Source organism: Meriones unguiculatus, chromosome 17 (genome assembly GCF_030254825.1).
Source record: "Meriones unguiculatus strain TT.TT164.6M chromosome 17, Bangor_MerUng_6.1, whole genome shotgun sequence".
In the NCBI taxonomy this organism is placed as follows: Eukaryota; Metazoa; Chordata; class Mammalia; order Rodentia; family Muridae; genus Meriones; species Meriones unguiculatus.
Window position 1 is genome coordinate 9,459,186 of NC_083364.1, and position 26,421 is coordinate 9,485,606.

At 39.3% G+C, this 26,421-nt stretch overlaps 1 protein-coding gene across 1 annotated transcript in view; it reads right to left on the reverse strand.

Moving 5' to 3' along the window:
- Positions 1-26,421, reverse strand: part of Tafa2 (TAFA chemokine like family member 2) — a 490,204-nt gene that overhangs the window by 213,917 nt on the left and 249,866 nt on the right. The gene's annotated exons all lie outside the window — the stretch shown is intronic.

Sequence of the window (26,421 nt, forward strand, 5' to 3'; positions counted from 1 at the left end):
ACAATCATGAGTTGGTAGTTGCCACTGAGGATGAGCTGAAGATATATGCTGGAAAGGAACTAATCTAGAATCTACCATAATTCTTACCAAAGTCTTACTAGAGACTAAAAATGACTAAAAGAAGAAAGAATACACAAGAGGGACACTATGAAAGAAGCAGGATTGATGCTGGGTGAAGGTCAAGACTCCGCAGAGGAAAGTGAAACTTCCAGCCAGTCCCTCTGAAGCTAGTCAGCACCCCTTGCCATCCGTGCTGATAAGCACCCTGTGCAACTCTGAACCATCTGTGTCTCTTCAAAGCCCTAACGCTGCCAATGATCTGGGCAATTCTATTTTAGGAGACATTTGTTTCAGAGATCAGATGTTTGACTGTTTCTTTGTCTTTAGGATGTGCAAAAATGAGACAAGCAATTTGCTTATTTGTTCCCTCTATGGCAGAGTTACATCATGTACAGATGTTCACAGACGTTGTATGTGAGGTATCCTGCTCTCACAGTTATCAGGAGAAAATAGTCATGTTTGTTTTATCTTACCTTTTCTGGGCCAATCATTTAATATTTGATTACAAAGCTTCCTGGGGTATAGATTCTGCATTTTATCTAAAATTAACAATTTGTCACAATTACTCAGCAACAGGAACTGTTTCCTGATTTTTTTCTCTACCCTCCCACCTTATCTTCCATTTATCCATCTTGATTCAAAACTTCTGAAGCAAAGGGGAAGAGCTTGGCACAATTCTGAAATTTCCACTCCACAACCCTATCATTCTCTTACACTCATTATTCCCAAGATCAATATCTTCTTCCACCCACACCAACTCAGTCGTTAAGGTTTTCCTGCCTGACAGTTTATACATCTAATGGCTTGTAAAATCTCAGCCATGCTTAAAAGAAGACATCACTATCCAATCTGGGTCTCAGAAATTGGGACCTCTGGAATTTACACAGCTTTTAAAAATAAGAGAAGACCGTCTGGAACGGTGCAATAAGAAGGGCAGTAAGCATGGTTAGTAAATGATGTACATCCACAGAAAGATGTCAAATCTGAAATGTTAAAAGATTCTGCACTAATTACCAAAGACAGGACGTGAGCTGTCATCTCTCCCAGATTTGAGACTTTAGGCTTTACTCTACTGAAATTAAGTCCAAGTCTTAAAAAAAAAAAAAAAAGAACCAAAAAATGACATGAGAGGGAAGAGAAATATAAAGTGTAACTGAACACAAAATGGTCAGAAATTGCCACAGAAATCTGCATCGTTATTTAAAATTTATAACATGTCCCTTTAAGCTTCTAATTACTCAAAATATCTTATGGTTATGTTGATTATTATACACAATAACCACTGGAGGGAACTCTAATTCAACAGCTTTTATTAACACAAGAAAACTGGGATAAATTTTGGGGAAAAAATTTACTCAAAGCTTCATCATTTCAAATGGCATTTGGGGAGCCTGGCTGGGACTCTGGCCTAAGCCTGTGAGTCACATTCTTTTACAGGCTGAATCCAAAATGCATCTCACAGGAAGGGAGTGAATAGGACCCACAATTTTAACTTCTGTAATTAATATCTGTTGTGGAACTTTGCTTCCTCAGTGATTTAATCCCCAAGGAAATGAGCACTGTCAGCAGTAATAGGAGCCGATGTCCTTCATGTGAGGAAGCCAAAATCTGGTCTCAGGCAAACATCTGCCTCAAAGGTACCTGAGTCCCAGGGACTTCAGAGTGGTCAGAAAACGGAACAAGCAAACAAACAAACAAAGCTGTGTGAGCTCTGTCTCTTCCATGGATCACATTGGCATTAAGAAATTGTTTTTTTGTTTTTTTGTTTTGTTTTTTTTTTTTTTACTTTATACAAATAACAGTAAAAAAGAAAGTCATGCTGTGGTGGTTTTGTGACACAGGACTGGAGAGGAAAGCCCACCTGTGAGCTGGTCTTCTTGGCCCTCGAGATACTACCCCAGCTGATGCACTCCACGGCACAACACAAACTTGTTGGAGTTTAACCAAGTGAACAGCCAGTTCCCTAACAGCCCTACCGTCCCTTGGCAGAGAATTCTTCCCTCCATCTATTTTAAAAGATTAGAATATTGTCATTTGAGAATCAAATCTGTCTTTCTTACAGCCTAAAAGAAGATGCAGTTTGGAGACATATGGAAATCACTATTTTGACTCTATAGACCCATCACTGATAGGTTGAGAATAAAGACTCATGGACAAGATTTCAGAAAGAATAAGAGTACAATCTTTAAAGCAACACAGACAAAGAAGAATCTAATAATGAATTTCTATTCTTGTCCTAAAGCTATTCTCTTTCCAGAAGTACAGGAGAGATCCAGAACATGGGCTTTGAATTCATCACACTGACCCCTGAAGTGTTAGTGTGAGAGTTTCACAGGCATCTTAAATCTCCATAAAGATGGAAAGGCATTGTGGAGGAAGCATTGTTACTGGACCATTCTAAATTTCGTAGAAGTAAGTAGAGTTATTTCAGCTTAAGAAAAACTTGATGTATCAATAATTAGCAAGGCACGTCAGAAAATATGAGACATTTGAGAGTTTTCTTTAAAAGAGATTGTTAAAATATACCCTCGTTGGTAGACTGAAGACTTGACATCATAACTTCATTTTTTATCCTAAAATTACCACATAGAATTTATCCATTCAGTTCTCATTACTATGTGTGTGTTCCAGAAAGGGATCTAGATCTGATAAAGTATTAGATAAAATATTAGAAAATAAATTATACTCATTTATTTTCCAGTAAGAAATACAGGCTAGTTTTTAAAATCATTTATATATGCAGCATGAAAAATACTTTGTATAAGGATAGAAGTGATTTTGAATTTTCTATAGAATTCTATAAGGTTTGAAATGGACCACATATGCAAGATTTCACAAATTCTTGAAGTTATCTAATGAATGACACATTAGTGCACATTAAGACAAACTCATTTTCCAGCAACTCCTGATTTTAAGGCATGTATTTTGGTGAAATTTCTCTCTAGAAAAGAGACAATGAGGTTGAGGTTTAAGGAAATGATTTAGTATATGTATTGTGCAACTAGTGAAGCCTCTTCTTTTGATGTCGCATCTCTAGAAGAAAACAATTCACGTCTACTCCTCCACCATTTTTCCCGGTCCTGTCCCGCAACAGATGGGACAATACACGTTTGTGTCAGTGGCAGTTAAGTTGTTCAACAGGTTGATGCCTGCTGGTGTCCTCTGAAAGCATCCTCTCTAGTTACCATGAACATCTAATCAGCTATCTGCTCGTCTCCTAGCCCAGTCAAGCCGAGGCTTCAACCTAGCATTGCACATTATGTTACCATCTGTAACTATGGTTCCATTCCCCACCTCCATCCCTGCCGGGAACCAAAGCTAGAGAGCTAAAGTAGCACTCTATTATGGAGGCTAAACTGAAACTCTGTAATAGGTATTTTCAAACCCAAGAAGGAAACTTCACTGTGATTATTCTAATCCTTCCCTAAACCTTCATCTTGCTAAGAAATTTCATGAAACTACCAACATGATATTCAGTAGGTACGTCTACTTCTCTGACTCTACATTTCCTCATCAAAACGTCCTCATAATAGAGACCACAACTGATTACAATCATCAAATGTTAATGGCAAGTATTAACACATATAGTATTCATCAGACCTACTCTAATCTCCATAATCTTCAACACAGAGCACAGACTTAATATATGGTAAACATTGTTATATTATGCATGCTTTCAATCTGCAATTGCAACTAAACAGTTCAAAGTAGGTTTGACTGCATCTTTGAAGTTGCTAAATTTACTTGAGATTTTCTATTCCTTTTCATTTTTAACTGGTTACAATTTTATGCTTTTGCTTTTTTAGTCTCTAGTTTCTTAGTGTAGTAGCTCCAGATAAATAGCATTTTCTTTCATTCTGGTTTTTTATGGAGAAAAGTCTCAGTGAAGCTACCTGAAATATGCAAATTAGTAAATCTGGAGTGCATGTTCCAGATAACCATCTTATTCCCAGTTGACAGAATTGGTGAAAACTCCAAATTAGTCTAACATGCTCTCCACCTTTTCTTGAAAAATAATTAAGGAAGGCTATATTTCAGGTTTTATGCTTCCTTATCCAAATTATATACAGATGCTGCATGGAAATGTGCTCTTAATAGCTACATTAACTATGATAAGTTCACTCACATCATTGTCATTCATGTCTAATTAACCTGAATGCCCAACTGGGAACAGTAAGAACTTGCATATGGCAAGAAGAGTGAGTGATGTGGGTCTCCCAGCCCCAGTCCTGACATTTGAATATACAAGGATAGGAGAGGGATGTAAAGATCTGTGTTCCCGATCAAGGGGCGACCATCGGGAAAATCTACCTTAACAGCAAAATCTAAAGTCACTGGACATGAGAACTCCACGTTCAAAATAAACTCATCTATGAAATCATAACATAGGAGCAAAAACCCATGAATTATGTAATACACTCATGCATTCCATCTAGATTGAATTTTTAAAAGAGTACGCAAAATTACTTGTCCCTAATTTATACATGTCAGAAAATTAAATTAAACCTTTATCTTTATGGAAAAAAAAAAGTTAGAGTTGTATCTAGTTCTTTGCTAAATATTCCTGGCAAATATGCATTCAGGCTCTATTTGGTTATGTCCACTGATGAGAATTGTGTTGCTTCACAAGGCATCACATTTTAGAAATAATTATAGTTTGGGTTGGGCATTTTATGCTTTCACTTGATTGAAATTATATAGCCTCCAAACTACCCCCAACAATATAATTGACCTGTGCTGTCCAGAGCAACTTACCAGGAAGCTCAGGGTAAGAGACTGAGGAGAAATGGGTGCAGGTTTCTGGTGAGTGCATCTTCCCCTTTTGCTTCTGGTGGTTTTAACGAAAATGGGCCCAGAGGTTTGTACACTTGAATACATGGCCCCAGCGGGTGGAAATTGTTGGGAGGATTAGGAACTATGGCCTTGTTAGATGAAATGTGAACATGTGTTTTAAGATTTAAAAAGGATTCCTATGACTTCCAGTATATATTCTCTCTCTCTCTCTCCCCTCTTTTTCTCTCTCTGTCTCTCTCTCTCTCCCTCCCTCCCTCCCTCCCTCCCTCCCTCCCTCCTTCCATCTGGTTGTTATAGATTAGATGTGAGCTCTCAGCCCTTCCTTCATTAAGCCATTGTAAACTCTAACCCTTTGAAACTACAAGACAAATTAATTTTTTCTTTTATAAATTGTCTTAGTCATCCTATTTTATCATAGTGAAAAAGATTTATAACTAAGATGCTTACTAAGTTAAGATAGGCCACTAATTCCTACTACAGGAGAAAAATTCTAACAGGAACCAGAGAAAAGAAGTATAAAAAGGTTTGTCTGCTGCCCTGAAACAGCTCTGTCAACATCATATAATCCTGGTATTAGTCATGGATCTCAAGACTTTACTGAGAAAAATAGCAGCCAAGAAGAGGTAGGCACAGTCCAGTCCAATGAGAAAGAAATGACAGTTAAGTTCCTGAAACAAAGAGTGAGAGTATGTTCAGGGATTCTGTGATGCTTGTGAATATAGCCAGTTATAGAGCCAGCATTTGAGTATTCAGAAAGCCCAAGTAATACTGAGCAAGGAAACTTATGTGTATTTAAAATGGAGACTATTAGATTCCATCCCATTTATCAAAGACAAGAGAAAATTTGGAAGGTCTTTGAGGATGAATAGTGTTATCTTAATTGTTCTAGAGTAAAAAATAGTAGAGTTAATGCTAGAGATTTGCCCACTCCTGACATACTTCTTCATTTACGAGATCTATATAATAACAATTATTATGATTTCTTGTTTTTAGTTTTTATTTATTTATTTACAGTGTATTCATTTTATGTCCCGATTGCAGCCCCTCCTTCATCTCCTCCTGGTCACACCCTCCCTCCCTAACCCCCTCATTCTCTTCCCCTAGTCCTTTGAAAGAAGGAGTCCTCCTCCCTGGCCATCTGTCCCTAGCTTATCAAGTCTCCTCAGGATTGCCTGGATCCTCTTCCTCTGTGGCCTGACAAGGCCACCTCACCAGGGGGGAGTGGTCAAAGAGCAGTCAACTGAGTTCATGACAAGGCAACCTCTGCTTCCCTTACAAAGGAACCCACATGGAGACTGAGCTTCCTATCAGCTGCATCTGAGGTCTAGGTCCTCTCCATGCATGGTCCTTGGTTGGTACAAAGGTTAAACAGGAAAAGGTATGCAAAGCATGTGGTACACTGATTGAAATAGCCGATTAGGTAATTTTAGAAATTATTTTTAGCTTTCCATTATTATAATATATTGATTTCAACTATATCTCCAAAAGTTACTTACATTATCATGAAGCCATCACTGTATTTGCTTCCCTATTTCTGATGTTTCATTTGAAATCTAAAACAATATTTTTAAAGGGTTAAATGGGATGGAAGATGGGAAGACAGGATTAAAAAAGTGTTTATGCAGAGGAATAATTAATACTAAAGACTTTTGTTTTTTTTATTTTATTATTATTTTTTATCAGTTACATTTTATTAACTCTGTATCCCAGCCGTGTCCCGATCCCTCATTCCCTCCCAGTCCCTCCCTCCCTTCCTCATCTCCACCGTGCCCCTTTCCAAGTCCACTGATGGGGGGACCTCCTCCCCATTCATCTGATCCTGTTTTATCAGGTATCTTCAGGACTGGCTGCAAAGCCCTCCTCTGTGGCCTAACAGGACTGCTCCTCCCTTTGGGGGTGGGAAGACCAAAGAGCCAGTCATTGAGTTCCTGTTAGAAATTGTCCTTGTTCCCCTCACTTTGGGAAACCAATTGGTTACTGAGCTACCACAGGCTACATCTGAGTAGAGGTTCTAGGTTATATCCATACATGGTCCTTGGTTGAATGTCAGTCTCAGAAAAGACCCTGTGCCCAGATATATTTGGTCCTTGTGGAGCTCCTATCCTTTCCCCATCAGACTAACTCCCCTTCTTTCTTATGATTTCCTGTACTCTGCCAAAGGTTTGGTCATGAGTCTTTCCTTTGAAAACACTGCTAGTTAGAGTCTTTCAGATGCGCTCAGTAGACTCCTGTCATACGTTCAATGCACATCCCATCTGTCTTTCTAAACGAGGATTGATCATCTTACCCCATGTCCGCTCAATTGATTATCTTTTTTAGGTGTATAGATTTCATTATGTTTATCATATCTTATAGGTCTATATAAGTGAGTATATCCCATGTTTGTCTTTCTCCTTCTGGGATATTTCACTCAGAATGATCTTTTCTAGATCCCACCATTTGCCTGCAAATTTCATGATTTCCCCCTTTTTGATTGCTGAGTAGTATTCCATTGTGTAAAAATACCACAATTTCTGTACCCATTCCTCCGTTGATGGACATCTGGGTTGTTTCCAGGTTCTGGCTATTACAAATAAAGCTGCTATAAACATGATTGAGCAAGTATCCCTTTTGTGTACTTGAACAAACTTTGGGTATATACCTAGCAGTGGTATAGCTGGGTCTTGAGGAAGCACTATTCCTAATTGTCTTAGGAAGCGCCAGATAGCTTTCCATAGTGGTTGTACCAGTTTACATTCCCACCAGCAGTGGAGGAGGGTTCCCCTTTCTCCACAACCTCTCCAGCATGTGTTATCGCTTGAGTTTTTCATCTTGGCCATTCTGATGGGTGTAAGGTGATATCTCAGGGTCATTTTGATTTGCATTTCCCTGATGGCTAATGAGGATGAGCATTTCTTTAAGTGTTTTTCTGCCATTCGATATTCCTCTGTCGAGAATTCTCTGTTTAGCTCTGTACCCCATTTTTTAATTGGATTAGCTGCTTTTCAGCTTCTTTAGTTCTTTGTATATACTGGATATTAGTCCTCTGTCAGATAAAGGGTTAGTGAAGATTCTTTCCCAATCTGTAGGCAGTCGTTTTGTTTTGATGACGGTATCCTTTGCTTTACAGAAACTTTTCAGTTTCATGAGGTCCCATTTATTGATTGTTGCTCTTAGAGCCTGTGCTGTTGGTGTTCTGTTCAGGAAGTTGTCTCCTGTGCCAATGAGTTCTAGGCTGTTCCCCACTTTTTTTTCCAATTGATTTAGGGTATCTGGTTTTATGTTGAGGTCCTTGATCCACTTTGACTTTAGTTTTGTGCAGGGTGATAACACTAAAGACTTTTGAAGATGCTATACGGAATCCAACTCCTAAGCAAATTTCCTGAAATGTGTGCACATACAAACAAAAAAGGAGTTGAAACACAATTATGCTGTAACAGGTTAAGCAAGGCCTCCCTGCAGACAATACAAGTTATCAAATAAAACTCCTAATGCTGAGTATGGGATACCTTTCTTCCAGTTATTAGTCAGTAGGGTCCCATAGATTCCCAAACATGAAAGGATATTGCCATTGCTCTTGACAGTTGTACAGAACTGGATGATAAAGCCCTATTGCTTAAGACGCCTCAGACTTGAGTCACAGGACCTAGAGAAATCAAGCTAGTACTATGCAAAGGCTAATGGCAAGCTTTCATAGTGCTAAAAGGATCTATACTTGTTACCATTAGAAAAAAAAAAAGAAAAAGGAATCAACAGTTTTACCAGCTGTGATCCTGCAAGCTACATTAACAACTGGCCTAGGAAGTTAGGCATACTGAAATAGCACCATGAACATTATAGTGTAGCCATCTTCTGGTTAAATGTAAAGCCCGCTCCACACAACGGAACTCAAGCATGGTATTGTCAGCTGGACCAAAACCTCATGGCTGGCTGAGTGATCGGCTCTGGGAGTGAACCCAGTGTTATTTTTCTGTTAAATGGACAAAGTAATAAATTTCCCGTTAAGTTCTTATGTATATATCTGAATACTAGTGAAGAGAAGCTTTTTTTTTTTTTTTTTTGTCTTGGCTTTTAACAGTAGATGACAATCCAGAGTCCCACAACTGGTCAACAGGCAGAGAATACGAGACCATGGAATACTCAGCTCTAAATGGGTCTCAGTGGGTTTACTTAAGGGAAGAACATGAAGTTGGGAGAAAAAAAGTGATGAGGGAATAGGGGGAAATGGAGGAGAGGAAATGTGGAAATGGATTTTATCAAAATACATCATAGGTGTGTATAAAATTCAAAAACAATAGAAAAGGTTTTTTTTCTTTTTTTAATTTTAATTTTATTTTATTTTTAATTACACTTTATTTACTTTGTATCTCCCCTGTAGTTCCCTCCCTCCTCCCCTCCCAATCCCTCCCTTCCTTCCCCTTCTCCAAGCATGCCCCTCCCCAAGTCCACTGGTAGGGGAGGGTTTCTTTTTCTTCCTTCTGATCCTAGTCTGTTAGGTCTCATCAGGAGTGGCTGCATTGTCTTCTTCTGTGGCCTGTTAAGGCTGCTTCCCCCTCAGGGAGAGGTGATCAAAGAGCAGGCCAAACAGTTCATGTCAGAAGCAGTCCCTGTTACCATTACTATGGAACCCACTTGGACACTGAACTGCCATGGGCTACATCTGTGCAGGAGTTCTAGGTTATCTCCATGCATGGTACTTGGTTGGAGTATGAGTCTCAGGAAAGACCCTTGTGTTCAAATTTTTTGGTTCTGTTGCTCTCCTTGTGGAGTTCCTGTCCTCTCCAGATTTTATTATTTCCCATTTCTTTCATAAGATTGCCTAAAATGCTCAATCCCCATTGTGAAAGGCAAAGAGGATGAACATCAGAAGAAGAAAACAGGAAACAAGTTAGGAACCTGCCACAGAGGGCCTCTGAAATGCTCTGCCCTGCAGACTATCAAAGCAGATGTTGAGATTTATGGCCAAACTTTGGGCAGAATGCAAGGAATAGAAAAGTTTTTAAAGAAAAAATAGGGCATAGAAAATTAAAATCGCTCAGATATTCCTTCTCATCCCAGGATAATGACTGTGATTTAAAAATATGACAACAAATCTGGCATGAACTCAGTGGCAGGCTCTCTGATCACCTCCCACTGCGGGGAGCAATCTTGAAAGGCCACAGAAGAAGATGATGCCTCCAGCCTTGATGAGACCTGATAGGTTAGGGTCAGATAGAAGGGGAGGAGAACCTCACCTATCAGTGGACTAGGGGAGGGTCAAGGGAGGAGAAGAGAAAGGGAGGGAGGGATTGGGAGCAGATGAGAGAGGGGCCATACTGTCAGGATACAAAGTCAATAAATTGTAACAAATAAATTTAAAAAATAAAATATGACAACAAATCCTGGAGATATGAGCAAAGAGGTATACATACGCACTGTTAATAGAATGTAAACTACCATATAACTCATCTACAAACTCCTGAATATAGATCTAAAGGATCTATATCCTACCAGAGATGCTGTATCCATATTTATTGCTATATTATTCACAAGAGCAGGGAGGTGGAGGCAGAATCAAAGTCCTCAACAAGAGAATAGATAATTAAGATATGGCATATATGCACAATGAAATTTTACTTAGCTAAAAAAATGCATTTTCTGCAGGATGACAGATAAGAATCTACTTATATTTTTCTAGAAGCAGCCACCCAGTTTTGAACATCATTTGTTAAAGATGCTCTCTTTTCTTCAATGTCTATTTTTGGCTTCTCTGTCAAAAAATTATGTGTCCACGGGTGTGTGGTAATATGTCTGGGTTTTTTATTAAGTTCAACTGATCAAGATATCTGATTTTATGCAAACTTATGCTGTTTTACTAATATAGCCCTACAAAACAGTTTGAAATCTGGGATGATACTCCCTCTGGAAATGATTGTATTAGGCAAATTGTTTTAGCAATCCTGGCTGTCTGTTTGTCCAGATTAAATATTTTTGTCAACTTATCAGAACTGTGTTGAAACTTCGATGCGTATTACACTGAATCTGTAGTTTGCTTTTGGTGGATTATTCTTACATTAACCCTACCAACCCATGAGCATAGAAGACACTTCCACCTTCTAGTCTCTTTTTCGATTTCTTTCTTTAGGGTCTTAAAATTTTCATTATACAGGACTTTCACCTACTTAATTACACCAAGAGTTTTGTGTGTTGTTGCTGTTACTGTTGTTGTTGTTACCTTGGTTTGGGATTTTTCAGAGAGAGAGAGAGACACATAGACAGAGAGACAGAAAGAAAGAACATAAAGTTGAGTGAATCTTGGAGGACATGGAAAAAAACATGATAAAAAGTAAATAAAAATTTTAAAAGAAATATTAAAATAAATAAATAATATGAAATATGTAGAAAAAACTGATGGATATGGATATTAAGTGAGGTAATCCAGAAGCAGAAGACAAAATCCATCTTCTCTGTCATAGGCCGATCCTAATTTTAAGGGTTTATATTTATGTGAGTAAGGATATAAACAGTGGATATAGGGTCGTGGGATTAAACGGTAGTCCTCCGGAGGGAAGGCGTGTTGACAGAGTGTTCAGGGTGTGGCATTGAGAGCACTTTTAACATGGGAGCCAAAGGAGGCTACTGAACACAAACTTGGGATGTGGATGGAGAAGAACAAGAAAAGCATCAAAAAACCCAGAGGCTATTTAAGCTGTGGGCTGGCTTTCCCCAGGGTCAGATGATTGTTCAAGGTTCCTGAATAAACTGCATTGAAAAAAAAAAATTTTTGTTTGCAAAAAACATGGTGAAGCCTACTTCCTTGAAGCAACCCAGATGTCCATCAACAAAGGAATGGGTACAGAAATTGTGGTATTTTTACACAATGGAATACTACTCAGCAATCAAAAAGAAGGAAATCATGAAATTTGCAGGCAAATGGTGGGATCTAGAAAAGGTCATTCTGAGTGAAATATCCCAGAAGGAGAAAGACAAATACAGTATATACTCATTTATATAGACCTACAAGATATGATAAACATAATGAAATCTACACACCTAAAGAAGATAATCAAGAAAGTGGACAAGGGTAAAGATGATCAATCTCATTTAGAAAGACAAATGGGATGTGCATTGACCGTATGACAGGGGTCTACGACAAAAGGCATCTGAAAGACTCTAACTAGCAGTGTTTCAAAGCAGACACTAAGACTCATAACCAAACCCTTGGCAGAGTGCAGGGAATTATATGAAAGAAGGGGAGTTAGTATGATATGGAAAGGATAGAAGCTCTACAAGGACCAAATATATCTGGGCACAGGGTCTTTTCTGAGACTGACACTCAACCAAGGACCATCTATGGATATAACCTAGAACTTCTGCTCAGATGTGGCCCATGGTAGCTCAGTAACCAAGTAGTTTTCCAAAGTAAGGGGAACAAGGACTATTTCTAACAGGATCTCAAGGGTAGGCTCTTTGACCTCCCCACCTTCCCACAGGAGAGGAGCAGTCCTGTTAGGCCACAGAGGAGGACTTTGCAGCCAGCCCTGAAGATACCTGATAAAACAGGGTCAAATGAATGGGGAGGAGGTCCTCCCCTATCAGTGGACATAGAAAGGGGCAGGGAAGAGACCAGGGAGAGAATGTGGGGTTGGGGAGGGAATGAGGGAGTGGGATACAGCTGGGACACAGAGTTAACAAAATGTAACTAAAAAGAAAAATAAAATTAAAAAAATAAATTAAAAAAATAAATAAATTTTAAAAAGTCAAATAGAAGCACTGATTAATATGGCATTTACTGTGTATTACTATATATCCAAGCCATATCCTTTCCACTTTCCACCCTTGACCATTTCTTTACCTGTGGTATTCTAACTGCCTTTATTCACACACTCTTTCCTATTGGTCTTTTTTCCTAGAAACTCTTTCTGAATAGCTGAATATTTTCCCATTTTTGAAATACTCAAATCAACTACCAATATGGTTCTTTCTCAATTTTGTGTTGTATTCTATTGTATATTTGTTTATGTATTACATTATTTTATTTTAATATTTCATTGTGACATGTATTATTTGATTGTACAATTCTAAAAAGTTGCACAATGATCAATTCTTCATTTTGCTTATTTGATCACTAAGGCTACATCTAGAGTAAGATTTAGCAAGCTGTAGGAAGAAGGAAATGGGACAATGAACAATCTCTCATTATGCAACCCAAACACTGAGATCCTTATCAATTGTTTTATTCAGACAAACATAGTTTTTGCCTCACTTACCAGGATAATATCCTCAATTTTCTACTTCGCTTTCTTGATGTTGATTCAAGCTAAAATTCTAAGTGTCATTAGTTCATTTAGAATATGCAGTTGAGACACACGAATTTTTAAAATGATGTAATGATTGCAATGGCAGACTTAGTGCTACTTGCAGTGTCATCAAGCACAGGAATTATAGAATCTATAGCATCAGAATAATATATGACCCAAGTAACCAATCAGCAGTAATTTAGATGCTAAGTGGGACAGTGACTATGAGAGAGTATTCGTTAGTCCAACTGTAGATAGAATATGTTATTATAAGTACTCGACAGCAGAGTGAGCCACCCTAAATACAGCACTATGATGGAAGCATTATTTTAAACCACAGACGAATGAGAATCAACAGATGCAGAAAGAAGCCTGCTCACAGCTTTCTTTCTCTAACTAAAAGCAGACACTTCTGAGAAATGAAGACTTACATAAATCTCCTCTGCTGAGGAAGGTCATAAAAAAGATGAAACGTTGGAATTGAACTAGGTCAGTAAACAAACATTACTAAAATAGCGCTTATCTTCTGTTAGTTTCTCACAAGCATCTACCTCCACAGCCTGCTGACCCTGGAAGCGTGAACCTCTGTCATCTTGCTTGCCACCCGCTTGCCGATATATCCCTCTTTATTGAGGATTATAAACAGGCCCTCATCTTAACCACTCGCCTCAATCACGCATCAAGGAGTGCTTTATGCAGGTCCCAGTGCTCACGTATTAATAGACTTTGCTTTTCTAAATTTTATTAATTTATTATTTGGTACTTTATTTCCAGGACCCAACTCAAAGAAGCTTTAAAGATAAAGAGGTTTTAGTCCTCCAATACAATAAATCTAATAAAACACTCTTGGATCATAACATTAACACACTAAGGAAAAGGACAAATAGAAAGTTACTGGGAAATCTTCTGTTCACTCACAGCCAAACTTTGGGCAGGAAGTCTTATGGAAGAAGGGGGAGATAAAAAGACCCAGAGGTAAGTGTTTCTCTGCCATTCAGTATTTCTCTATTGAGAATTCTCTGTTTAGCTCTGTACCCATTTTTTAATTGGATTAGTTGGTTTGTTGGTGTTTAACTTCTTGAGTTCTTTATATATACTGGATATTAGCCCTCTGTCATAAAGGGTTGGTGAAGATTCTTTCCCAGTCTGTAGGCAGTCGTTTTGTTCTGACAACAGTGTCCTTTGCTTTGCAGAAGCTTTTCAGTTTCATGAGGTCCCATTTATTTATTGTTGATCTTAGAGCCTGTGCTGTTGGAGTTCTGTTCAGGAAGTTGTCTCCTGTGCCAATGAGATCAAGGTTGTTCCCCACTTTTTCTTCTAACAGACTTAGTGTGTCTGGTTTTTATGTTGAGATCTTTGATCCACTTGGACCTTAGTTTTGTGCAGGGTGATAAGCATGGATCTATTTGCATTTAGGTACATGTAGACATCCAATTAGACCAGCACCATTTGTTGAAGATCCTGTCTTTTTTCCATTGTATGGTTTTGGCTTCTTTGTCAAAAATCAAGTATCCATAGGTGTGTGGGTTTATTTTTGGGTCTTCTATTCAATTCCATTGATCCACCATTCTGTTTCTATGCCAGTGCCATGCAGAGGCAGTCTCTGTCATGAACTTGGTTGCCTGCTCTTTGATCACTTCCTCCTGGCAAAATGGCCTTACTAGATCAGATCAAGAGGATCCAGACAGTCCTGATGAGTCCTGATAGGCTAGGATCAGATAGGGGAATGGGGAGGAAGACCTCTCCTACTAGTGGACTAGGGGAGAAACATGGGGGTGGAGAGTGAGGGAAGCTGAGACTGGGAAGAGATGAGGGAGGGGGCTACAGCCATGGTACAAAGTGAGTATAAGTAATGATAAAATGATAACAATAATTTTTAAAAGAAAAGGAAATACACCAAATTAAAAGAGACAAGGGAGAAATCAAATGAATATTTAAGTTAAAAAAAATCCCTTTGGCAGTATCAGTGAATGGATAAAGATGTGGGACATGGTAGATCTAAAGGTCAATGCCATTGGAGCTGAAGAGAAAAAGAAAGTAATAGGAGGCAACATCAGAAAGAAAATGTGAGGCCCAGTCATCATGGGTCATTTACTGTCATGAAGCTTTCACTCTTCGTAGCAGAGAGATTCACGGGAGTGTTAGAGCAGAAGGAAGAAAAATTGCCTCAGCATTTACGCTAATCACTCTGGCCCCTTCCTGGTGGTATAGAATGTGGGAGGGACAAGAAAGGAGAGACACACTGGGACCCTTTGTGTACAGCAATGGTATTGGTTTACCTGAAGTACAGATGGTGAGAAGTGGCCAGATACGGGAAATAATTTGAAGATAGAGCAATATTGATTCATTGAATGTGGATCCAAGATACAGGGGACTCAAATGACTCCAAAGTTTGTGGATCTGAGTGATGGAAGAACAGAATTACAACTGAGATACAAAAGTCTATGTATGAAAGAGAAGTTTGGCAGGTTTGTTTGATTTTATGTTTTTCTGGGGAGTATGGATCTAAGAAATAAGAACTTAATTTTGAGCAAAATATGTTTTAGTTGTCTATTAGTTCCCCAAGCAGAACTGTTGAATTAAGTAATAGGATATGTAAATAAGTTAAGAAAGCAGACTGCAAATATTGGCAGGTGATATGATTGAAAGGCACAGGAAGTGCGTGGCCTGACTATGAATGAATGTGTAAAGGAAACGTGGACAAATACTTGGTTGAGGCTTTGCCACCATCAGGAGGCAGGAGAAATAGAAGAAACTAGACACTATTGCAGAAAAAAAAACCTATGGCAGGATAAAATTTGACAATGTAGTATACTCTAGGCAAATATGTACATATTATCACAAGTATGTTGCCCACCATGTCAAATACTTTTAACAGATAAAGTAGAACGGGAACTAAATGTGGTATTTGGCCACATAAAACAACCATGGAAAGGTCTCAGATTTTCTGGGACTTCATAGGTTCCAAAGAGCATGACACTGCCCAGGACATGCCCCATGAAGGAAGCTTCTGCTTCACGCTCCTGCCTTCAGGTTCCTGCTTCGAATTCTTGCCTTGATCTTTGCATGGAGGACTATGATGTGGAAGCCTGAGTGAACCAAACCCTTTCCTTCCCAAGTTTTTTCAGTCACGGTGCTTTATCACAGCAATAGAAACCTAAGACAGAAATAGGTTCTAGGTGTATGGAACCCTGCTGTGGCTGAACTGACCGTGTTTTGGGAAGGATTGCAGAAGAACTTTGACCTTTGGGCTAGAATAGCCATTGAGTGTGGAGCTTAATGAGCTGTTTGAGAACTTAGGAAATAATTGTGGGAGCGGTGCAGACGATGAAAACCTGACTTGTGAAATTTCAGAGGGGAGATTAGAAGTCCCTCAAAGACTCTCTCAGGGCCATTCCTGTGACATTTTAAGTTAAGAACCACCAAAGTGAAACATTTACCTTGCTAGGGCATTCGTGATTAGTCTTCTGTGGTTTAAAATTAAGAACAGGCCAACACTACTGAGGATTTTCAGTCAGAGAGTATTTTCTCAGGGCACATGCAGAAGCTGTGCTCAAGAATGGAGCCAAACTGAAACCTTGTGCAGACAGCTGAACTCGGTAATGGGTAAGAGTTTCCCTGGTAGTACTCGTTTTGAAGGCATGAGAGAGTCATAGAGAGAGTTGAAGTTGGCCCTGTGTGACTAAGTTAGAGTACCTGAAGAGAGCCCAACAATTCCTATTGGTTAAGATACAGCCTAGCCTACCAAAAACCAATTGGTTTTTGGAGATGTCAATACCATGGACTGATTGCCAAGGATTGAGGCAGCTGTGGAGCAGAGCTAGCCTGGGCCTGTGGAGCATGGCTAGCCTGGGGCAGCTGTGGAGCAGGGCTAGCCTGGGGCAGCTGTGGAGCAGAGCTAGCCTGAGGCAGCTGTGGAGCAGGGCTAGCCTGGGGCAGCTGTGGAGCAGGGCTAGCCTGGGGCAGCTGTGGAGCAGAGCTAGCCTGGGGCTGTGAAATATGCTGCTACATGTGCTTTGGCAAGCCCATGGGAGCCTAGGAGATCATAAGTCTCAGAAACAGGACAAGGATCTTTACCCTGTTAGATGTTGGTTTTACTTTGGTCAGATTGTGACTGTGCCCTGGTTCTTCCCTCTTATAATCAGGAACTTTAACTTATTTTTTTTTTATTTTTCAGAAGCCCACAGCCATGAGACCTTGTGTATTTCAGAGAATTTAGAACTTTTTCAAAGATTTTGGATACTTTAGATAGATGTTGCATATTTTAGAAAAGCTTAGAACATTAAAAAAGACTGAACTTCTAAAGTGTTTAAATTTTTAAGGACTGTTTTATATCATTTTATTAATATGAGCTCTCAAAGAGGAAAAAAAAAGGAAAGGTTACAGTTTAAAAGTGATATGCTAGTGTGTCAAGCTGACAAGGAGTCCGTTGTGCTGGCTGTCTTTATGTCACCTTCACACAAGATGGCGTCGTTGGGAAGAGGGAACGTCAACCAAGAAAATACTGCACCAGATTGCCCTATGAGCAAACCTGTGGTATACTTTATTGACGAATCATTGATTTGGAAGGACACAGTTCACTGTGCTGGTGGTGCCTGGGCTGGTGGTCTTGGGTTGCAAAAGAAAGCCAACTGAACAAGCCATTAGGAGCAGGCCAATAAGCAGCCCTCTTCCGTAGCATCAGCAAGAGTTCCTGCCTTGATTTCCCACCCTGACTTATCTGCATGATGGACTACAAACTGTAAGGTAAAATAAATCCTTTACCCCCAAAACTGGTTTTGATCATGGCATTTTACCACAGCAATAGAAACTATAACTAACACATTGTTGTTTTTTTTTTTTTTTTTTAAAAAAAGACCCACTGAAGGAATGAATAACTGCTGACAGAAACAAAGGGGAGAAGAGAGCAATAGAAATAGCTCATTGAAAAGCAAGAGACAAACTACATGTGTCCTGTGTCTATAACTCAGATTGGAGCGACCTCAAACAGAGCCAGTTAAATCCCTGGGGCTCGGTGGTTAGGCAGTATAGCCGAGCCAATGGTTTCAAGGTTCAGTGAGAGGCCCTGTCTCAAATGAGAGGTGGGGAGAACAATGAAGGCTTAATGATTCCACAAGTGAATGCACAGGCAATTGGCCATCTCTCCCATGCACATCATATACATGTGTATACCACACACATGAAAGAAAGATGAGTGAGGAAAAATGGGATCCAGTGCAACATGGGAGAGATTAGGAGTGAGACAGGACTATGGCAATGATTTTCAAATATCACCTAGGGGATTCTTTTTAGGATACAATAGCTTTAATCCAAACAAGAGGTTCTGAATTAATTATTCTGATGTGCTGGTGGTATTAGAAAGTTCCCACATTGACAAGAACCATTGCTCCATTTCATAGAGAAAGAATGTAAGACATATGCCAGTGAGTGGTAGGTGTGTGGAGGAAATACTTAGAAGTTCTCTGCAGATTTGTCTAGCTTTTCTATGGAGCAGAAAGTAGAGTAATGAAGCAAGAATGAAGGCAAGAAAGAGATACCAAGCTTTGAAAAGGAAGAAATAGTGAAGAGTGTCAGACTAAACAATCTACAAAAGCACGGTGTCATTGCAAAGAGGCATCAGGATCCATTTAAGAAGTTAGGCATAGACTAAGTGAGAACAGTCAACCCATTTTCCTGAAGCGACCATCCTCCACGTCAGTAGTTATTAACCTGTAGGTCATGACCCCCTTTGGATTGCATATAAGATATTTACATGATGATTCATAACAGTAGCAGAATTAGTCATGAAGTAACAACAAAAAATAATTTTATGATTGGGAGTCACAATATGAGGATCTGTATTAAAGGGCCACAGCATTTTAGAAGTCTGAGAACCACTGTTCTACACTGAATAGTCGGATTTTAAAATGGTTGAGCTTCTCTGGGTGAATATGGAAAGCCAAAAGTAGACTGACTCACATATGTGTGCAAAGAGTTAAGTATGATGGTGACTATGTGATTTATATAAGGCAAGGAAGTTTCAGAGAACTCGATCAACGTTCCTATGACATTCATCACAGAACTAGGAAAAGTCAGCCGTAAAATTCATATGGAAGCAGAAAAGACCGAATAGTGAAAGCAATCATGAGTAAATGAATAATGCTGGAGGTTTAACAATGCCTGTTTTCAAAAACTGTATGTGATGGCTTATTTTTTTTTATTTTGGTTCTGACATAAAAAAAGAGAGAGAGACCGAGTCTATCAGAATAGAAGAGACAACCCTAAAATAAATCCATGCAGCCAAAACCATCTGATTCTCAACAGAGTTGTCAAAAACATCCATTGGAGAAAGATAGAAGCTTCAACAAATGGTGCTATAAAATGGGCCATCCACATATAGGAGACTAAAACTAGACCCACATCTCTCACCCTACAGAGAAATCAATTCAAACCTGATCAACGTCCTTAACATAAGACTTGAAACAACTAGAGGAAGAACACTTCAAGATACAGGCAACAACTTTCTGTTAAAACTCTAAAAACTTGGAAATAGTTCCAAGAATTAATAAACAAGATTGCTTGAAATGGAACGGCGTCTTTACAGCAAAGGAAACAGTTAACAGAGAGAAGAGACAGGCTACAGAAGGAGACAAATTCTGATTCAGCAATTCAAACAACAGGGCAGGAATATCCAGAATATGTGTCTGGAAATGTCAAGAAAAGTAAGAAACAAAGATCAAATAACACAACAAACAAATGACAAGATGACCAGGCAATTCTTTCATAAGAATTATTTTTATTTATCTATTTTCACGTGCATGTGTGGTTTTGCCCACGTATGTGTAAGTGCATCACATGCATGCAGTGCCTGCAGAGACAAGAGAAGGGCTGGAACTGGAGTTACACATAGTTTTCTGTGTGTGTGCTGGAAACAGGACCAGGGTCTCTTAATCACTGTGCCATCTCCTCAGCCTCCCAAACACACAAGTTTTCATTCTTGTTGTTGTTGTTTTTAAGACAGGGTTTCTCTGTGTCCTTGGCTGTCCTGGACTCATTTTGTAGACCAGGCTGGCCTCAGACTCACAAACACTCCCCGAGTACTGAGATAAGCAGTGTGTGCCACTGTACTCAGCTCCAAATAGACAATTAGACACACACACACGCATACAGATACACATGACCAATAAACACGAAGAAAGGTTCAGCGTCCATAGTTAATCAGAAAAAGCCAAACCAAAACTACGTTGAGGGTGGGAGAGATGGCTCTGTGGTTAAGACTGCACTGCTCTTGAAGAGAACCCAAGTTTTGTTCCCCACACTCATATCATGTGCATAATAGCTGTCTGTAGTCTGAACTCCAAGAGATCCAATGCCTCTGCCACACACATGCACACATATTCACAAATATTTTTAAAACTAAATTAAAATGCTGTATCACCAGTCACAGTGGTTGTCATGAAGAAAGCAAAAGCCAACAAATGATGGTAAGAACATTGAGGGAGAGCAACTCTGTATGCTGTCGATGGAAATGTGAATTAGAAGTAAAGGGCCTTCAAAATCCTACGTTATACCTCAGGTACATCACATCTGAGACTATACCCAAAAGTATCAGAGTCAGCCTCCAAGGCTGCAAAGGGTTGAAGTAGCCCCACCTCTCTGGCTCTGCTGTCCAGAGAACATGTTGCTTATCTCATAAGTTTAGGCAGACTGCACTCCACAGAATTGCCACTATTCTGTGTGGTATCCTGGTATCTCCAATATGACGGTATCTAACTGCAATTGGCTGCACATCCATCAGTGGCCTTTCCTTGTTTCTCATATTGCTAGCTTCAGCAGCTCCCCGTGACTCAATCCTGCAGCTTTCATGCTGACAAAACCAGTGTCACATGGGAGATGTTTACACATTACCAAGTTCAGCTGACAGCTTGAGATACAGCCTTGGCCCCTTAGGACCACAGTTTCTGCAGTGCTGACCTAAGAAAACACTTCCCTGGAAATTTCACCTCAGTGATGCTGGTCTCATTAATCACAGTTGATTCTTCAGCCCTACATGGACAGCCCTGATTGTAGGGCTAGCATTTCTCTGAAGCTTCACAAACCACATCTCCATTCTCTGTATTTCTTTCAGCATTCTTACCTTACAAGTTTCTACATAATAATCCTTGAAGCTTTGAGCACTTGATGGCTTTTGAGCCTCATTTCGAGCCTCAGGCTCAAAATGTTTCCACATACATCCCCAAACCAATACGGTCACTGTCAAAGTCATACTCCACATTTTTAGTACCTAGTTTGCTTTTCATTAGTATAACACAACACCATGACCAAACAGAGAGGGTTTATTTGTCTTACACACCTAGCCTGCCATGTGGGGAGACTGAGGCGAGAAGTTGAGGCAGAAAGTTAGAAGCAAGAAAGGGAGCAGAACAGGAGGGGTAAATACTACCTACTGCATTGCTTCCACTGGCTTATTCGCCTAAGCTAGCTTGGGCAATGCAGGACCATCTGCTCAGAGTTGGTACCACTCACAGTGGGATGGACCCTCCCACATCGTTTATCAAGAAAATGCCCTGCAGACATACTCACAGGCCAAATTTAAGGGGCAATTTCTCCACTGAGGTTCCTTTTTCCTGGGTCTTCCTTTTTTTTTGTGAAGTTTGCAACCAAGATAGCTGTCACATATACAGAAAGATAATAAAACATATTGGTTTTGTAGACAATATTGGCTAATATTTACCAAAAAAAAAATACCAAGAAACTAAGGACAACAAATAAAATGGTAAGACTAAGATATGAGAACTCTTGGAAGAACCAAAAGTTCATGGCAGATGTAGAAAAATATGTCAAAGAAAGAAATTAAAGAAATTAAAAGATCAGAGGTATGAGATATAAGTAAGCTAAAACTGCAATTGTGTGCAAGTTGCAGTTAGTAATAATATAAAGGATGGATCATGGCCATGGGAGGCTGAACAAGAAATCCAAGAAGAAGAACTGAAGGTAATGAGCTCTGAGCTTAGGAAGGCTTAGAAGAATTATCTGCACACATAGTAAAACTGCCTTTAAAACAGGAATAAAAGTAGATAATAAAAGAAGATAAATCTCCAACAACTACGGAAGAATAATTCCAGGATACATTGATAGGAACACTGACATGCAGAGAACCATGAAGTCTGTTGACATATGAATCAAGGCTTGGATGTTTCCTAAGCATGACAATAATAACAAGAACCCCCCCCCCCCCTTGTAAGACTGATGATGGGAATCCCAGAGGAAATGGACTTAAGATACCTTGAAGGGTAAGGGCAAGACTTGAGTGACTGCTTTGTTATTGGTACAAGAGGATGGAGAATGTTTTCAGAGAAGAGATTGCATTCTGTGGCTGGGAATGCTTATTAAGGACCCTGAGTATGACCAGAGGAAAGGATCTGTTGATAGGTGAGGATGGGAGAAGGAAACAGGACAGGAGTCAAACATAATAGAAACGGGAATGTGGGAAAACCAATAGTTTCTTATGAAGGATACGTTGAAAGGAAGTCAGGGCGTGAAAGCTATCTGTAACAGGCTCTCTACAGAATGCGATAGTGAAGTGGGGAGTGTTTGAGAGCATGGAATTCTTAGGAAAAATAAAGAAAATTGGGATAACAAGGTCCTAATAACAGTGTACAGTCCCCTCTTGACTCCTGATGACATGGCAGATGGTCTAACAAAGGCATGGCCTCAGCCTAATTTTTGGTGGAGTATGAGCTTTACCTTCAAATTTTAAGTTGCATTTTTATATAAATGGAAAATGCATATCATTTTAGAAAATAAAAACAATAATCACAAAGAAGGAATTTCTAGATTTGGAAACAGGTCATTTGAGTTTAAATCTCAAGTACAGTAATCACTAACCTTGGCCAACTGCCCATTGACCATCACGACATGCAAAAGATTTGTGATTATCCGAGTTTTTCCTTAGCCCACCGAGACTCAGTTCATGTTACCCAGATCTCTGGCATATTATTCTGGCAAGGTTAGGATATTAATAATCATAAAGATAATGCTAATTCATAAAACAGGTTACAAAAACCAGTTTGGGTTTTTTTTTGGGGGGGGAGATGGTAAGAAGACCCAAAAAACTGGACAGACAATTCAGAATCATGAGACAAACTGAGCCGAAGTCTGGAAAGGAAGGACAGTACTGATCCCCGCATCAGTCTTCGTACTGTTCCAAGGGAGCCAAACTCTGGAAAGGAAGGACAGCACTCATCCCCGCATCAGTCTTTGTACTGTTCCAAGGGAGCCGAAGTCTGGAAAGGAAGGACAGCACTGATCCCCGCATCAGTCTTCATACTGTTCCAAGGGAGCCAAACTCTGGAAAGGAAGGACAGCACTCATCCCCGCATCAGTCTTTGTACTGTTCCAAGGGAGCCGAAGTCTGGAAAGGAAGGACAGCACTGATCCCCACATCAGTCTTCGTTCTGTTCCAAGGAAGACAGCAGATGACACACAGCAATACAACAAGAGCATATGAAAAGTGACATACACCACTAGGCAATTCCTTGATGCAAAAACTATGCAAAAGACCATTAGAATAAAGAGTCAGTCTTGAGAAGAATAGGGGAAAGAGAACACAAAACAAAACAAAACAAAACAAAAAAGCTTGAATCTACTTACACAAAACGGATTTAAATTTTAAACCAGAATTGACTGTATAACTCTGAATTGGAAAGATAATGCTCATCTCTCAGAGTAAACCTGAAAGCCTGAGAGATGAACTATATTCGGATGAGGAAGCCTACGTCTTTTTACTCCTGATTACAAAGGACCCACTGTAATGATGGAAGAAAACACACACTGAGTACTTACTACAGTGTTGGGGTAAGCTCTCTGCTTCAAGGTTTTTACATATATCATAGTTTAGTTCTCAGAGACCCTCAGTGCAGTGTTATTTGTTCTGCTTACTAAAGAAGAAAGCAAAAACCAGGATTTGATCTGCTGAACACAAAGTCCCTAGCCCCAGTTGTCACACTCTATACTGTCTCCACCTAGAGGTACACACCATTCAAACGCTTTGTCATTTACGATAATAACAGAACATGCAACTTGGTAGATATTTTAGACATAGTTAGACTTCATCAGAGTTTAAGTTCCTTGGGATCTTGGGGCATAATTTCAGGTGTTTTGGTTTTCTCTTACAACATCCTGCCTGCGGAAGAGGGTAGCCAATTCCTAAGAATAGGCATGCCTGCAACCAATGTGTCAGGTGCCATGAGAGCCAGTAACACCCAGGCGAGCAGCAGCTCCTTTGATAGCCTTGTTGCTAAATCCGTGGAGGATCCATGGCAGGAGTAATTTAGTATCCTCATCTTTATAAATGCAGGAAGAACCTGTCTCCCACTGAAGCCAGAAAATAGTTGGTTTTATAAAATAAATGAGTGTCCAAACAGATGAGAGATCATTTATTTCCTTGTACTACATGTCAAAACAGCGGAGGAAATAGTGCTCTTCGACAACTCTTTGCTCCTCGTGCCATCATCAGTTTAAACATTATCATAAATAATTATAGCTTCTCATGAGGCATTCTGTAATTAAAGTACATTATCTTTTTTTCCAATTTTAAGATTTCTGGACTCTGATCCATTCTATACATGTTGTCTTTCAAAACCCATAATTAATCCCTGCTATGAGCATGCCAAAATTAATCCTTGGGCCACATTCTTATATTTATATTGGAAATCTCAGACACCTTCATTCATTCTTAACATATGAAAATAATTTTAGCTGCAAACATTATCAGAATCCAATTGGAAGCAATGAAATAAAGAGGGAACCGTGTCTAATGGTATGCTGTGTGAGTGCTAACCCTGTCCCACTGCTGTGAAACTGGACACCTTTTAATGCCTTTCCGTAATAGGTACACTTTATAAAAGCCATAAAAGAGGAAGCCACTTGCCAACCATGTAAATTGTTGTTGCAGCTTACCTATGCTCTTTTGTGAAATTCTGCACAAGGCACAAAACCTTGGATCTGCTCTGCTTCTCCCAGTGGTTTCAAAAACTCAAAGGAAATGAGCTATTTTCATCTCTTGCTTTGAAGGTAGAGTTTAACTTTAGCTGCCTGTGTCCCTGGTGGTCACTGCCATATTGTCATCTTACAAGAAGTTTTTCTATAAGATGAACATCTGGCTGGTATAGCAACTTTATGAGATGAATTATCTTTGGGAAATCTTCTGGAATACAAAATGTAATATACATAAGACCAATTTTTTGGTTTCAGGTATGTGCCAAGAAATTTCAATATCTAATCAAAATTCTGTATATAGAGCTCTTCTTGCCTGCAAAAACCTGTTTAGAAAAGCATTCTGTTTTACCAGTGTTTATATTCTTGATAAATTTCATAACTGGCCATAAATTTTCACCATTACTTCATACTTTTTACACCAGAGCTACATCAAATAATATTATGCGTCACTTATTCCATAGCTAACTTCCTTATCAAAACTAATTTCCTATACTGAATAAGTTAAAAGTAAGAAAAAATGGTGCTTGAAGAAAAAGAGTTTGTATATTTGCTGGTGGAAGGAAGGCTCCTGGCCACAAAGTGTCCTCTTGGCTGCAGATTAATGCTGTTTAGGGCAAAGGTAAGTGCAGTATTGTACATTCCATTTCTTCTCAGCTCCACTGCCCTTCAAGCGAGCCTGAGAAGAACCAACACTTCAAAAGATTCAGAAAGCAAGTAACAGGAGGTAAAAAAGTGAAGAATGAGTGATGACATCAGCAAGGAGAGAAATAATACCTATCATAACTCGAGGTATGCCTTTCCCATTCAGCGAGCCTCTGGTTTTCCTAGCCTGAATGACTCCATGAACTTTTCCAGGACCACAAAGATGTTTCTTTAACATGTTAAGAAGGCCAATGGAAATGATCTTCTGCTGTAAATTCTTTCCTATCTTATACAGCCACCAAGTCCAATATCAGACACTTGTAATCTTCCGGGGGCCACAGATTGATGTCTCCCGGGACTAGGAAATGGTGAAAGCCAAGGGAGTTAAAGATAATCACAAAAAGGATCCAGAAAATTGAGCTTATCGAATTAATATTATATCAAAATTCCTTCAGTCCAATCACTTCCATGCTCATTAACAAGGGCTATGGAAGTCACATGAAGAGAGTTCTTAGGCTGACACAAGAAAGAACATGTATATGCCATCCTCAATTTGTCTCACTCTTACATTTATCTAGAACCTTTACTGCATCAAGGGGATTGGGAAGCAGACAATTTCAGTCAAATACAATGAATTCAAATCCAAATTAATTATCTAAAATGCTTAAACAAACTTTATTAGTAGCTC